Source organism: Choloepus didactylus, chromosome 10 (genome assembly GCF_015220235.1).
Source record: "Choloepus didactylus isolate mChoDid1 chromosome 10, mChoDid1.pri, whole genome shotgun sequence".
NCBI classification, from domain to species: Eukaryota; Metazoa; Chordata; class Mammalia; order Pilosa; family Megalonychidae; genus Choloepus; species Choloepus didactylus.
In genome coordinates, this window is record NC_051316.1 from 86,658,491 (window position 1) to 86,672,094 (window position 13,604).

The 13,604-nt window shown below is 33.6% G+C and overlaps 1 protein-coding gene across 6 annotated transcripts in view; it reads left to right on the forward strand.

Annotated features, from left to right (window-relative positions):
• Positions 1–13,604, forward strand: part of ZCCHC7 (zinc finger CCHC-type containing 7) — a 284,890-nt gene that overhangs the window by 224,753 nt on the left and 46,533 nt on the right. The gene's annotated exons all lie outside the window — the stretch shown is intronic.

A 13,604-nucleotide genomic window follows, 5' to 3' on the forward strand; every position in this document is an offset into this window, starting at 1 on the left:
AAAATATGTAATTTTAGACAACTATATAAAGGTGGGGGAATGGAGGAGTATAGGAACATAGTTTATGTGTCCTATTGAAGTGAAGGTGGTATCAAAGAAAAACAAGACTGATATGGATTTAAGAGGTTAATTTTAAGCCCCACAGTAAACACAAAGAAATTATCAGAGAATATAACCATAGAGATGAAAAGTAGAGTTTGGGTTAAGAGAAATGGGGGAAGGGGCAAAGGGGAGTTAAGAAATGAGTGTAGGGTTGCGGTTTGAGGTGAAGGGAAATTTCTAGTAATGGATGGTGGGAAAGAGCATTACAACATTCTAAATGGGATTAATCCCACTAATGGAATGCTAGGGAGGGGGTGGAATGGGAAGATTTAGGCTGTATGTATGTTTCCACAATTGAAAAAAAAAAAAAAAAGACAGTCTAAATAGATGACAATTGAATGCCAAGGATGAACTTGGATGGGATTGGAGGATAGAGGATAGGTGGCTCAAAGGGACACGGTTGAGACATAAGGAAAAGGAAATATAGAATGTAAGCTTCGTATCATTGTTGAATCTCTTGTACTTCTTAGCTGCGCTTAACGGGATTGCACAGAAGAATGTTCTTGTTCATGGGAAGTGTATATGTGAATTATAGTGTATGTTCAAGGATGTGTGCAGCTAACTCATATGTTCAGAAGACAGAGCAATAGATGATGGATAATAGATAGGGAAAGAAATAGCGATGTGACAGCATGTTAAAGTTGATGGATTGAGCTATCGGTGGAGGGGGGTCAGGGTATGATGGAATTCTGTGTGGGGTTAGTATTGTTTTTGCAACTGTTCCTATAACTTTGAATTTATTTCAAAATTAAAAAAAAAAAAGTATTTGGTTGAAATCCCAGTTTTTTACAATGTTAGGGATGAAAAGATGGCTCAAGCACTTCTAAAGGTAACCTGCATTACTGATACATTCCAAAAGACAAGAATCTGGAGTGTAGGAAGAATCCAATTCTGAATCTGCCATAGATTCATGTTCTCCTCTTGCCAACAATTTTTAAATATGCAGAGAATTTTAATGTGTGTGTATACATTTAACTTTCAAACATAATCTCATTCTGTGACATACAGCTGACATTTCCAAGATAATGACAGCTATACTTTCTTGAGTACTTACTATATTTTAAGCATGTGCTAAGTGCATTACCTAATGGGGGAGCAAGGTGACATAGTTTGCTTTATGTACTGCTTTATAGTATCTGGCATACAGTAGGTGTTCAATAAGTATCTATAATTGAGTCAAAATCATTTATTTAATCCTCACTATATGAGGTGGGTACTACTCATTACTACCATTTTACAAATGAGAAAACTGAGACATTGCAAGGTAAAGTGAGCTGCCCAAGGTCTCACAGCTAAAATGATGCTATACTTCATGAATGTACATGGAGAAAGCTTACTGACATTCTAGGAATTGTCATTTTAACTCCTGCTCACAAGATCTCTCAAGTTTCTGTCCTAAACCTGCATATATTAAGATCTAATAAGTAACTTTAATAGAGAATTCATGATATTTAAAATATCAAACTATTTATTATAAAATAGATGAAGACAAATATTTTCCAAATAAAAATAAATGGTGGTTTAGGTTTTCACCTCTGAGGATCGAGAACACAGCACAGAATGCTGATTTCCAGTTACAGAACCAATTCTGAGATACCATAGAGTTGTACTGCCCATAAGAGACCATCCCAGTCTCAATAATCTTTATTAATGGTTGAAATTGTCACCCTTTTTCATGGAAACATAATGACTGGGTTAATCAGTGTCAGATATAATTGAAACCCAAACCCCCTAAATTTTCTCCCTTTCTTCAGCAATTTTTTTCTTAAATTCTCTATTCAGTCCTGTACCTCCAGTATGTGGGGCTGTCATCTTGGCACAGGTCATGAGCCTGTCAACTACCAACTTTCATATGGAAAATCTCATCTATGACTTTGTGATGAAATATACTATATCATCTCCTTTGGTGGCTTAAAAAGACAAATTTGAGAAAAGAAAAAATGAAAGTTTAGGTTCTGATAACCTTTTACCATTTAAATAATCATGGAAAAGCTAATTTTCCTCCTTAACTGATTGAAGTCAATACAGATCACTGACTTATATTCAGATTTACTTAATGAAAATGAAAATGGCTAAGAATAGCTGAGTAAAAAATAAAATGCAGTAAATGTGCCCCCCCCAACAACAAAAAAAAACTTTAAAAGGTTTTCCCTTTATAAGGTACCACAAAATAATTTGGATATTAAGGAAAGAAATAATTTGAAAATAAAAAATCATTTCTGAAAAAACTAAAATATCAGAATTATATCATTGTAATTGATTGTGGTACTTCATATAGATGTGTATTTCTACTGACAGCTGGGCATTGCACCCACCTTTGAGAATAAAGAAAGGAAAATCAGATTTAGGTTAGGGATACTCTGTTTCCCCACTTTTCACAACATTTTAATGCTATTTAAACATAATGTTGGGGGCAAAGAATCATAGCTGGGCTTGATTGATCTACATAGTGAAAAGAGTTGTTGAATAGGCTCATAAAAATGCTTTTTTACGTAAGAGACCAGAATACCCCCAAGGAAGTTAAGATTTCTATGCTTGGAAGTCTCCTTTCCTCTTGACGGGTATATATATGCAAAACTCATGGTAATGTTAGTGAAAATTGCATATGTGTTTATTGCTTAAGGAGTAAATCCCAGAATCAGGAATCAATAATTCGTTGTTACTGTTCCAAAACCACCAAATAAATGAATATCTGAAACTTTTGCTAGGCTAAAAATATACGTAACCTTATGTAAATAATCTAACCAGGTAAAAAGGTCTACATTTTAACTGAAGATATGTGTAATTTAGCATAGTTAAATCTTAAGGGAAAAACCAATCCTTAATTTGAAATTCTGCTAAATGGTAACCTTTCTAGTCATCTCTAACCTGCAGAATTCCCCCAATCTCTCCAACTCTCTCTATAATGTATGCCTCATTGCCTGGTATTAATCACTTTCACTAGGCATAGCAGATTGATAGCAGGTTTATATTTTCTTTATAGAAGCTGTAAGAGTAAGTTTGTAGAGGATAGAACCATTCCCTTTCTCCAGACCCTTAGCTTCTACCAAAGAAGAGGAAGAATATCCACTTATAGTCTCCCTTTACAAAATTGGCCCCTCTCAAAATTAAAGGATAAATAAACATTGGTTTTTCATTGAGAATCTTATGGCGCTTATTGCAGTCATATTGGGAAAACACGAGTCTTATAGAGTTGCAGTCCACTGGGCATTTTGTTAAATTTCAAAATCATTGTACTCCCACATCTTTTTAAAAAAATTTTAATTGAGATATAAAAATCCTTGGAGGAGGACTTGAATTTGACCAATAATATGAACTAATTCTGGGATTTTTTTGAGAATTTGGAGAATGAAATTAAAGAAGTCTGATACACATTAACAACATCTGAAAGGCTAAACACTTTACTAAGCATTACAAACTTAAGTTAATTCCTCTACTTTGTAGATCCTAGACTCTTTTCTGATTGGGTTCTGATTAGCTCTCTCAAACTGTAAAAGTAGTAATGCAAAGTACAGCAACTGGGGAAGATTTTCAGACTCTAAAATTATTCAAAGACTTAGCTGTGGCCTCCGATCTTTGCCAGTTTACTGATCAAGTCTGTATATAGTCTCATCTACTTGAACCCAAGATGCAGTTAGTTCATTTGTCTTAAAAAAGACAGTATTCTATTTTCTTCAAATAAATGCTAATTAATTAGATATTCCATCTAAAAGGTACACACATTTCCTCTTGAAAATTTACAGATGTCTGTAGAATTAGTCTCTCAATAAAAACAAACAATATAAATTTAAGTAAATTATGTAATAAAATATTATGAGCTAATCTACCTTTTAGTTATACAATGTTAAAATAATTCTCTCTGTAATCACAGATTTTAAAGGAACAGTATAACCTAAGAACACTAATCATTATAGAGGGGAAGTTTCAGATACATAGCAAGACAAGACTCAGTTTTTTAGTTTATTACCTTATCAAGTATTGTTCTAAACTTTTACTTTTTCCTTAGCGTGTGATCATTTACACAGGAATCAATCATGAAATAAGCTGCAGGGTCTCAGTAGTAAATCCTCTCTCTCACCTACCCATTATCTTCTTTACCTATGACTACTTTCCCTGGTTTAGGTTGCTTCTACAAATCTTGATATATTTGTAAGAATCTAGGACAACAGAAATGGTCTTTTAATGGAGTAAAGACTCTCATGTATTTTAATCTCTGTTTAGTATTTCTTTGCATGTCTATAATGCAATTTATCTTTTCTCTCTGATTGACAGTTTTTCTTAAATTTTTGCTATTACAATCAGTGCTGCTATGAATAATCTTATTCATGTGCATGTGCCAGAGTGTCTTTGAGTTGTGACCCATTTGTGGATTGTAAATCAACCCAGGTTCCAACCAGATTTTTTTTCCCCCATTTATTAGCTGAAACATTTCAATAAAGACAAACATCCCCAAATTAATTGTGTAGTTATTCTGAGGCACAGTTCATAAAGGAGAGGCAGCATAAATGCTTTATTTCTCCTCCCCCCTTCATCTTCCAGTTTTCAAAATGAGTTGTATCTCTTAGATCCTCCAAAGGTGTGACCAGTAAGGAAGGTTGTTTATTTGCTTGTTTTAATTACAAAAAGAAAAAACTAGGCCATATAACTTTAAGATTACGAGCTTTAAATAAGCCAAAGGAAACTTAAGTAATGTAACAAATGATAGGAAAAAATGGGAACAGCAAAAAAGTACAAAAACCAAAAGGCATAAAGTATGAGGACAGAAATAAGACACAGTACATCAGTTATCACAATAAGTGTATTGGTTTAAACTCTCTTATTAGAAAACAAAGACTCCAATGTCAGAAGCCATAAGGAAAGAAAAATAGATGCAATTACATAAAAATGCCTGTTCATCAGAACAACCATTAACGAAAGTAAATGGCAAACCACAATGTGAGAAAGATTTTTGCAACATAAATGATAGGATTATTACCTGTAATATATGAAGAGCTCTTACACATGAATATGAAGCAATATGGAATATGAAGAAGATGCTTCAATAATAATACCCAATGTTAGGGAAGGTGTGCTGCCTTTCTAGAGCTCAGTGATGGATGTTTGCAAAGATATAGCTAGAAGAGTGTTAATCTCACCTAACTTATACTGAGAGGCCATCATTACCCTGATACCAAAGCCAAATAAAGATACTACCAGAAAAGAAAATTATAGACCCTGTTTCCCTTATAAACATAAATGCAAAAATACTAGCAAACTGAATCCAACAGCATATTAAAAGAATTATACAGCATGACCAAGTGGCATTTATCCTAGGAATGCAAGGATGGTTCAACATAAGAAAATCAACGTTACAAGCCACATTGATAGAACAAAGGAAAAAAATTCACACAGTCATCTCACTTGAGGCAAAATGACATTTGACAAAATCCAATACACTTTCATGATAAACACTCAGAAAACTAGAAATAGAAGGGAACTTCCTCAACATAATATAAGACATTTATGAAAAATTCACAGCTGAACGTCATGCTCAGTAATGAAAGATTGAGTTTTCAGAAACAAGGCAAGAATGCCTCCTTTCACCACTGCTATTCAACACTGTACAGAAAGTTCTAGCCAGAGCAGTAGGCAAGAAAAAGAAATAAAAGGCATCCAAATTGGAAAGGAAGAAGTAAAACTATCCCTTTTTGCAGGTGAAAACTGCAAAGAATCCACGAAAACACTACTAATAAATGAATTCAGCAAAGTTTCATGATGCAGGATCAACACACAAAAATCAATTGTTTCTATACACCAGAAATGAACAATTTGAAAAGGAAATTAACAAAACAGTTCCGTTTACAATAGCATCTAAAAAGAAAATATTTAGGAATAAATTTAACAAAGGAAATGAAAGACTAGTATGCTAAAAACTGTAAAACATTGCTGAAAGAAAAATATTGTTTCAAGTCAAATGTCACCCTTTTATTGATAACAAAGCAGCAGTATTGACAGAGAGGGATGATGCTTCTCAGGCACCAAGAAGAGGTCTCAGTCTCCATGCCAGTGTGTGTGTGTGTTGGGGGGGTAGTTGTGATCTGTAGAATGGGGGTGTGACAAAGGGAGGGCCAACCTGATGGAGACAGGAGGGTGGGAGATGAAAGCTTTGGAGAGGTCAGGCACTGGAGAAAAGTCCTTGGACACCATATTAAGTTCATCTCTCAGGAGCACCTGAGACATTCTGTGTTCATGGATAGGAAACCTAATATTAAGATATCAGTACTACCCAAAATGGCTTACAATACAATCCCTATCAAAATTCTAGCAGCCTTTTTTTGCAGAAATGGAAAAGCCAATCCTGAAATTTATATGGAATTGCAAGGGGCTCCAAATAAAGCAATCTTGAAAAAGAGCAATGTTGAGGACTCACACTTCTCAATTTCAAAATTCACTACAAAGCCACAATAATCAACCCAGTGTGGTACTATACATATAGATAGACCAATGGAATAGAATAGAGAGTTCAGAAATAAACCCATACATCTATGGAGAACTGATTTTTCAGTAAGTGTGTCAAGTCCATTCAATGAAGAAAGAACAGTCTCTTCAACAAATGGTACTGGAGGAACTGGATTTCCACATGCAAAGAATGAAATTGGATCCCTACCTCACACCATATACAAAAATTAATTCAAAAAAGATGAAAAATATAAATATAAGCGCTAAAACCATAAAACTCTTAAAAGAGAACATAGGGAAAAATCTACATGATCTTGAATTTGGCAGTGAGTTCTTAATTAAATGACACCAAAAGCATGAACAACAAAAGGAAAGATAGATATATTTTACTTTATCAAAATTAGAAACTTCTGTGCATCAAAGAATGTCACCAAGAAAATGAAAAGACAACCTACAAAATGGGAGAAAATAGTTGCAAATCATAAATGTTATAAGGGTTTAATATCACAAATTTATAAAGAAATCCTAAACTCAACAATAAAAGACAAAAAGGAGGGGGGAGAGGGGCAAAGGACTTGAACAGGCATTTGACAAAATCCAGTGCACTTTCATGGAAAGAAGATATTTAAATGGGAAATAAGCACATGAAAAGATGTTCAACATCATTGGTTATTAGGGAAATGTGAATCTGAATCACAATGAAGTATCATTTCACACCAATAGGATGGCTATCATTTAAAAAACAGAAAATAAGTGTAGGCTAGGATATGGAGAAGTTGGAAACTACATTGCTGGTAGGAACTTGTTGGTGGGAATGTAAAATGATGTAGCCACTTTGGAAAACACTTTTTTCCTCAAAAACTTTGAACATAGAATTACCATATTACCCAGCAATTCCACTTCTAGATATATTCCCCAAAGAATTTAAAACAAGGACTCAAACAGATATTTATACACCAATGTTCATAATAGCATTATTCACAGTAGTCAAAGGTGGAAGCAATCCAGGTATCAGTCAGCAAATGAATTGATAAAATGAGGTATATCCATACAATGTATTGTTTTTCAGCCATAAAAAGGAATGAGGTTCTGATAAATGCTACCATATGGATGAACCTTGAAAACATGCCAAGTGGAATAAGCCAAACACAAAAAGACAAATATTGTATGATTCCATTTTTATGAAATATCTAGAATAAGCAAATTCATAAAGCAGAAAGTAGTTCAGAGGTTGCTGGGTGGGAGGGAGGAATGGGGAGTTAATTTTTAATGGATAAAATCTTTCTTTTTTGGGGGTGAAGAAAATTTTTGGTAATGGATGCTGGGTGGTGATGGTAGCACCATGATGTAAAAGTAATTAATGTCACTGAACTGTACACTTAACAATGGTTAAAATGGAAAATAGTGTTATATATCTATGTAACTACAATACAATTTTATTAAAAGAAGGAAAAGAAGAAAAGATTGTTCCTGGCAGAGTTGTTTATAATAATGAAAACAGGAAGCAACCCAAATATTTGATGATGGGGGTGACTTAAGGAACTTACAACATATCCAAATAATGAAATACTGTTCAGCCATTTCAAAAATGTTATAGAAATGAATATTGAAATAGAAGTTACAGTACATTAAATGAAATGCATAAATTACAAAATAGTGTACGAAGTATAACCCAATTTTTATATATGTATATAGATTTGCATAGAAAAAAAGTTAGTAAAGAAACATTCAAAAATGTTTTGCTGTAGTTTTCTTGAATTATAGATGACTTATTTTTTATTTCTCTTGATCCAGTTGTTATAATGAAAATGCATTCATTTTGATTCTTTACTTTTTATGTTTGTTAATTTTACCTTGATAACCTGTGATATTCTATTGCTGTTTATAAACATTTTAGGAATGCGTAATCATTAACCAATGTAAGCCTATATTCTTTCTCTTTTTTTTAAATAGTAAATTTGACTTTTTTTTCTTTTGGGGTACATCCTGTGGATTTTAACACATGTATAGACTCATGTAACAACCACCACAATGGGGATACAAAACAGTTCTGTCATCCCCCAAAAAACTCTCTCATGCTATCTGTCTCTGCATAGAGTCACACCCTCCCCAATCTGAAACTTATGTCTGGCAACCATTGATCAGTTCTTCATTATTTTTGAGAATGTCTTATAAATGGAATCATACACCAATAACCTTTTGAGGCCAGCTTCTTTCACTCACATAATATCCTTGAGATTCATCTTAGTTGTCATGTGCATCAATAGTTCATTTTTATTGCTGTGTAGGATTTGTTTACCCACTTACCTCATAAGAGTCAATCATAGTGCAATAGATTGATTTATTTCATCTGCCTTACTGATGCCAATTTCCTCATGATCAATTTCTGTATCAGAAGTCCAGAGAGACCAAAATTGTCATCAGCATAGCAATAATTAATACATTTGAGTGCTTGCTGTGTATCAGGCATATTTCTAAAGACTTTACACTTAACAACTTTTTAACCCTCATAATCCCCTTTTGAAGATGTACTATTATAATCCCTGTTTTATCGATGAGGAAACTGAGGATAGTAGGTGGCAGAGCCAGTATTTCTATCCAGCCTGTTTGGCTTCAGAGTCTCTGAGTTTAGCTGTTGCATTATCATGCTTCGTTTACTGGATCTCACATTACATTACCTTTAGCTAACAACCGGGTACCCCACAAATGTTGGCAATTATTTGTAAAACTAATTTAGGTTAGTAGTCTAACATCGTAATCAAGATGCCTCCAGAAAGTTTTGTGATCCCCATGTGAAAATTTTAAAAAAGAGAAGGAAATGTTGTTGCTTAAGGTAGCCCAGTATAATATGTGTGTGATTTGTTTTTATTTTTTGGTTACTTATTCTGATACTGTTTTCTATAAAATAAGAACTATTATATTTTCAAATAAAAGTGAAATGTGCCTATTGCTTAAAACTTTGTGTCCTTATAACTGTACTTAAGTTAAGAAGACAATCAAAGAGAAAGATCTTTGAACAAAAAATTAAACTTGTCAGTTTCCCCTCTTACAGAGGATTAAGAGTAAGACTGATTAAAATTTACCTTGGATAGTAAGATGATTTATGAAGTCTGGTTTCTTTTGGAAGCAATTTGGAGATAGAGACCAGTACATTACATTCCATACTACTGATTGGTGAAGTAAAATTTATATGGATTCTGAATATGCTACCACATATGTCTGTTGATGTTTACTGCTCCAGTTTTTCATGAATGACAAATTTTTATACACAGTAGACATAACAAACACTATTGAAATGAAACTTATCTTGAATTTTAATTGTATTTCTATGATTTTAGACTTTAGAGCAGTGTTTATTTGGACTTTGGAATGAAAGTAAATGCCCTGGGTGTTCTCTTCATAATCTTCCTCAAAGAGAAATTCTGTTACACAGACATTCAGAGTATATGAATAAATAGTAAACATAAATATTTTGTGATTCTGAGGAATAGTATATATATGCCGATATACAGTGATTATCAGGGTATCTGGACAATCAGATGACTTGATAGCTGTAATTATATGAAGTTCCTGCTGATGATGCCCCAGAGTAGGGGCAGTCTCTTTAATGAAGGTACCTAAAATTATATTAATGTTCCCCATACAAAGGGGAAAGTTAAGACGATGGTTGAGCCCAAAGACTGGAATGCTTTTCTTCTCATACCTTTTCATTCACCAAATTTTAAACTAAATTTTTCTCCTTATTCCCTTTTATTTATGTTATTCAACATCAATGAATATTGCTTGTTTTTTTAAATCTTTTGTTTTGCTGCAGTGACTTGAGGGGGCCAGCTCCTAACAGCAGAGGCTTTGACAAAGCACCAGAGGATTCTGTTAAAAAGTTGTGTTTCGTAATTGTAGTTGTCGTGTCAGAGCCTAACTGACTTGGAGCTGAAGGATTTTTGTGAGATGAGTAGCTGTGCCAGCAGGGACCCAAGTCTCCTGGGCTGGCCGCGCTCTCATTAAGATTTGCCGCTAGCAGTGGCGGTGTTCAGCATGTATGTGACGTGCATTCTGTTATTGTATGCTTGGCTTGTCAGCCTGCAGCTTTCTGACACTCACTTATGTCACTCTTTATTCAGAGAGGAAGAAGCTTTTGATAATTTGACAAGACAAGCTCTTAAACGATCTAGGTCATGGCCTTCACTGTCTGTGATTGTGAACATATTTCCTGAAAGTCCTGTCACTCATCACAGCTACATTTTCTCCCGGGGAGCCACAGGCCTGTCCTGGTCTCTTGTCAGCTCATACATTTTGGTTATTCATATACCAAATACAGTACTGGGTTTTTTTTTTTTCTTCTCTTTTGCAAATGCTAGCATGTTAGTAAGGCTAATCCTTTCTCCTGTGCTGTGTTCCCAGCAGGGCTGCGTTCAAGGGCTCTCTCTAGTACAAGGCAGACAACTGGCCAAGGGGAGCTGAGGAGGAGGAAAGGCCGCTTAGTGCTGTTTTTGTGTTTGTTCATTGTTGTGGAAATATGAGAACTGGTGGCAAGGGCCTTGTCTATTGAGCACTTGAGTCTTGGTCTGCTGTCAGGGGCTGTTTAAGATTGAGTGTTTTATTTTCTTTGATGTTCACATTTGAGAATAGGGAAGTGGGAATTAAACAACAGATGCACTAAGCCGTTGTTCTCGTAAAACAATAATTAGCACCTGATAAAATTCAATATGGGTCGAAATGCACAATATAAACTCTCAGTTCATCTGGTGTGGCAAACTGTGTTGATTCATCTTGGATTTTTATGAATAATAACACTTTGTTATTCCTGTATGGTTTATTATACAAAATACAATAGAGGGGAAAACTAGTTGGGCAAAAGTTGGCAAACAGTGTAACGTATTGCTAAAACAGATGTACACTTTGTATGTTTTCAGCTGTGAGACTTGAGGAAGCCCTTTGGGTTGCCAGCCATCTAAATGCCAGTAATGTGAGATCACCAGGGCAACCAATAATACAATTGTATACTAATAGTTTGTTATATTTTTGTCTTAGATGAGTTCCACATCAGACTAGTCATTCATTTAAAACATTTTAGACCAAAGTTTCAGTTATAATAGTAAGCCTCTTGCTTTAGAAGTTACTCCATTCCATCTAAATTTTTCGTAAAATAGATATATAAATGTGGATATTATGGTATTCTATTAGATAAAGAGAAAAACGTGCGCAACAATTAAGGAATGGTAGAAAGAAGTAGAAGCCAATAAAGAGAAAAAAATAGGATTTAAAGAATTCATTAACAATGGATAGTTATTTGTAATATATTTAGAATTAAAGATGTATGCTTTATATTGACACCTATTTTGAACTGAAAAATATTCTTTGCTTCTTTTAACCATATGTATAAATATATAGAAAATAGTAAAATGAGATTATGCATGGGAATGTTGAATAAAAGAGCTCATTGGGTGTGATTTTTTTAATCATGATACTATTGTCTAATAAAAGTTTCACATCTCTCACTACTGATATTCTATATCAGTCATCATCTTCATGTACAAAGCAATCTGATGATTGTTCAAAAACCAAGTAATTCTTTCTTTTATGACTAAATAGCTGCAATACAAGAAAAGGTCACATGGTAGAGTGGCATTCTGCCAGTGTATGACAACTCAGTGATTGCGATTTTTCAACCGTATTATTCTGAAGACACTGTGGTAATCAAGAACTATCCATAACTAATGTATAAATAACTGCTTGCTTATCTCTACAATAATCCAACTTAAACTATATATACACACCAAAAAGCTTGTGATAGAAGTAAGGAAATGAATATTTAAGGGTGTATTGTGCAGCAGATCTCTGTGTATAAATATGTTTATAAAAATAGACATTTGTATATGCCATTCTTAAGAATCTTTGTCACCTACACGTTTGTGGCTGTCATTTGGTATTAACATGAACTCCTTTCCCTTCTGAGGCTACTTTTATTTTTTTAGATAGCTTCCTTTTTGATCAGTGTTGTTCATCCCAGAAAACACTGTGTAGATATTCGGTATTTTTAGTCAGACACTTGATTACCATGACTATGTCATTAAAATTGGAAAGCTGACCACTTAGTCTAATTTACACACCTTTCTATAGAAAATTATATACATTAGTTAAGCTTACAATGCATATTGAATAAAATTTTCAGCCTAGTTGGAGCATTTCTACTCTTTTTTTCCTCTAAGCACTTATAATGGTATAATCAGTAAGGATTTTGCTACTCAGAAGTTATTTTCTTAATTATTACCATACCTGTAGTACTTCCAGAATGTATGGATTCTTTTTGGTAGTTTTATCATTATCCTGAAAAATAAAGAGGAATAAGAAATCAGGTAGAGTTGTTATCAAAAGTATATATTAAAGATTGCACGGTTTTAAAAAAATGATTTGACTGGTTCTCATTTTGGGCATGCATATGTGTGTGTGTGTAGACACATACATATATACACGTTTTAAAACAAAAGCTATAAAAGCACATTCACTTTAAGAATTTTCATTTACTTAAATTGGTTTAATTTACTAAAATCATTGATAAAATATAGTTATTCAAAGAACCGTACTTTCTATTGTCAACAGTCTTTTTCTGAGAAGATAGTAAATAGATTATTCATAAAGAGCTGGGTTAGAAAAAGTGTGTCCTTAACAGGGTCGTAGTTCAGGTATAAGAAAAGAAGGTCTGATATGTGTCCATAAGAAAATCTCCCCTAATAAATGGTTTTTATTGTTATTGTTTTGTTTGTTGTTTCAATAAGTCCTCCTTTCACAAAATTATTGAGCTTTTGTCAGGTTTTTTAATGTATTTCTCTACATATTCAAAGATGGAAAAGGCTCGATTTTTAAGGGGAAAGACCATAGTAAAGTGTAGACTGTAGTTTCTTGGGGTTTTTGTTTTGTTTTGTTTTTTTATTTCTCTTTTTACTATATTTCATGAAGTCTTGAATGTTAGCAACAAGCATGACAGGCATCAGAAATATAAAGCACAATGAAGTCTTGTTTATTTTCTTTTTTTTAGTTTTTTTATTATTATTATTAGTGAAGTC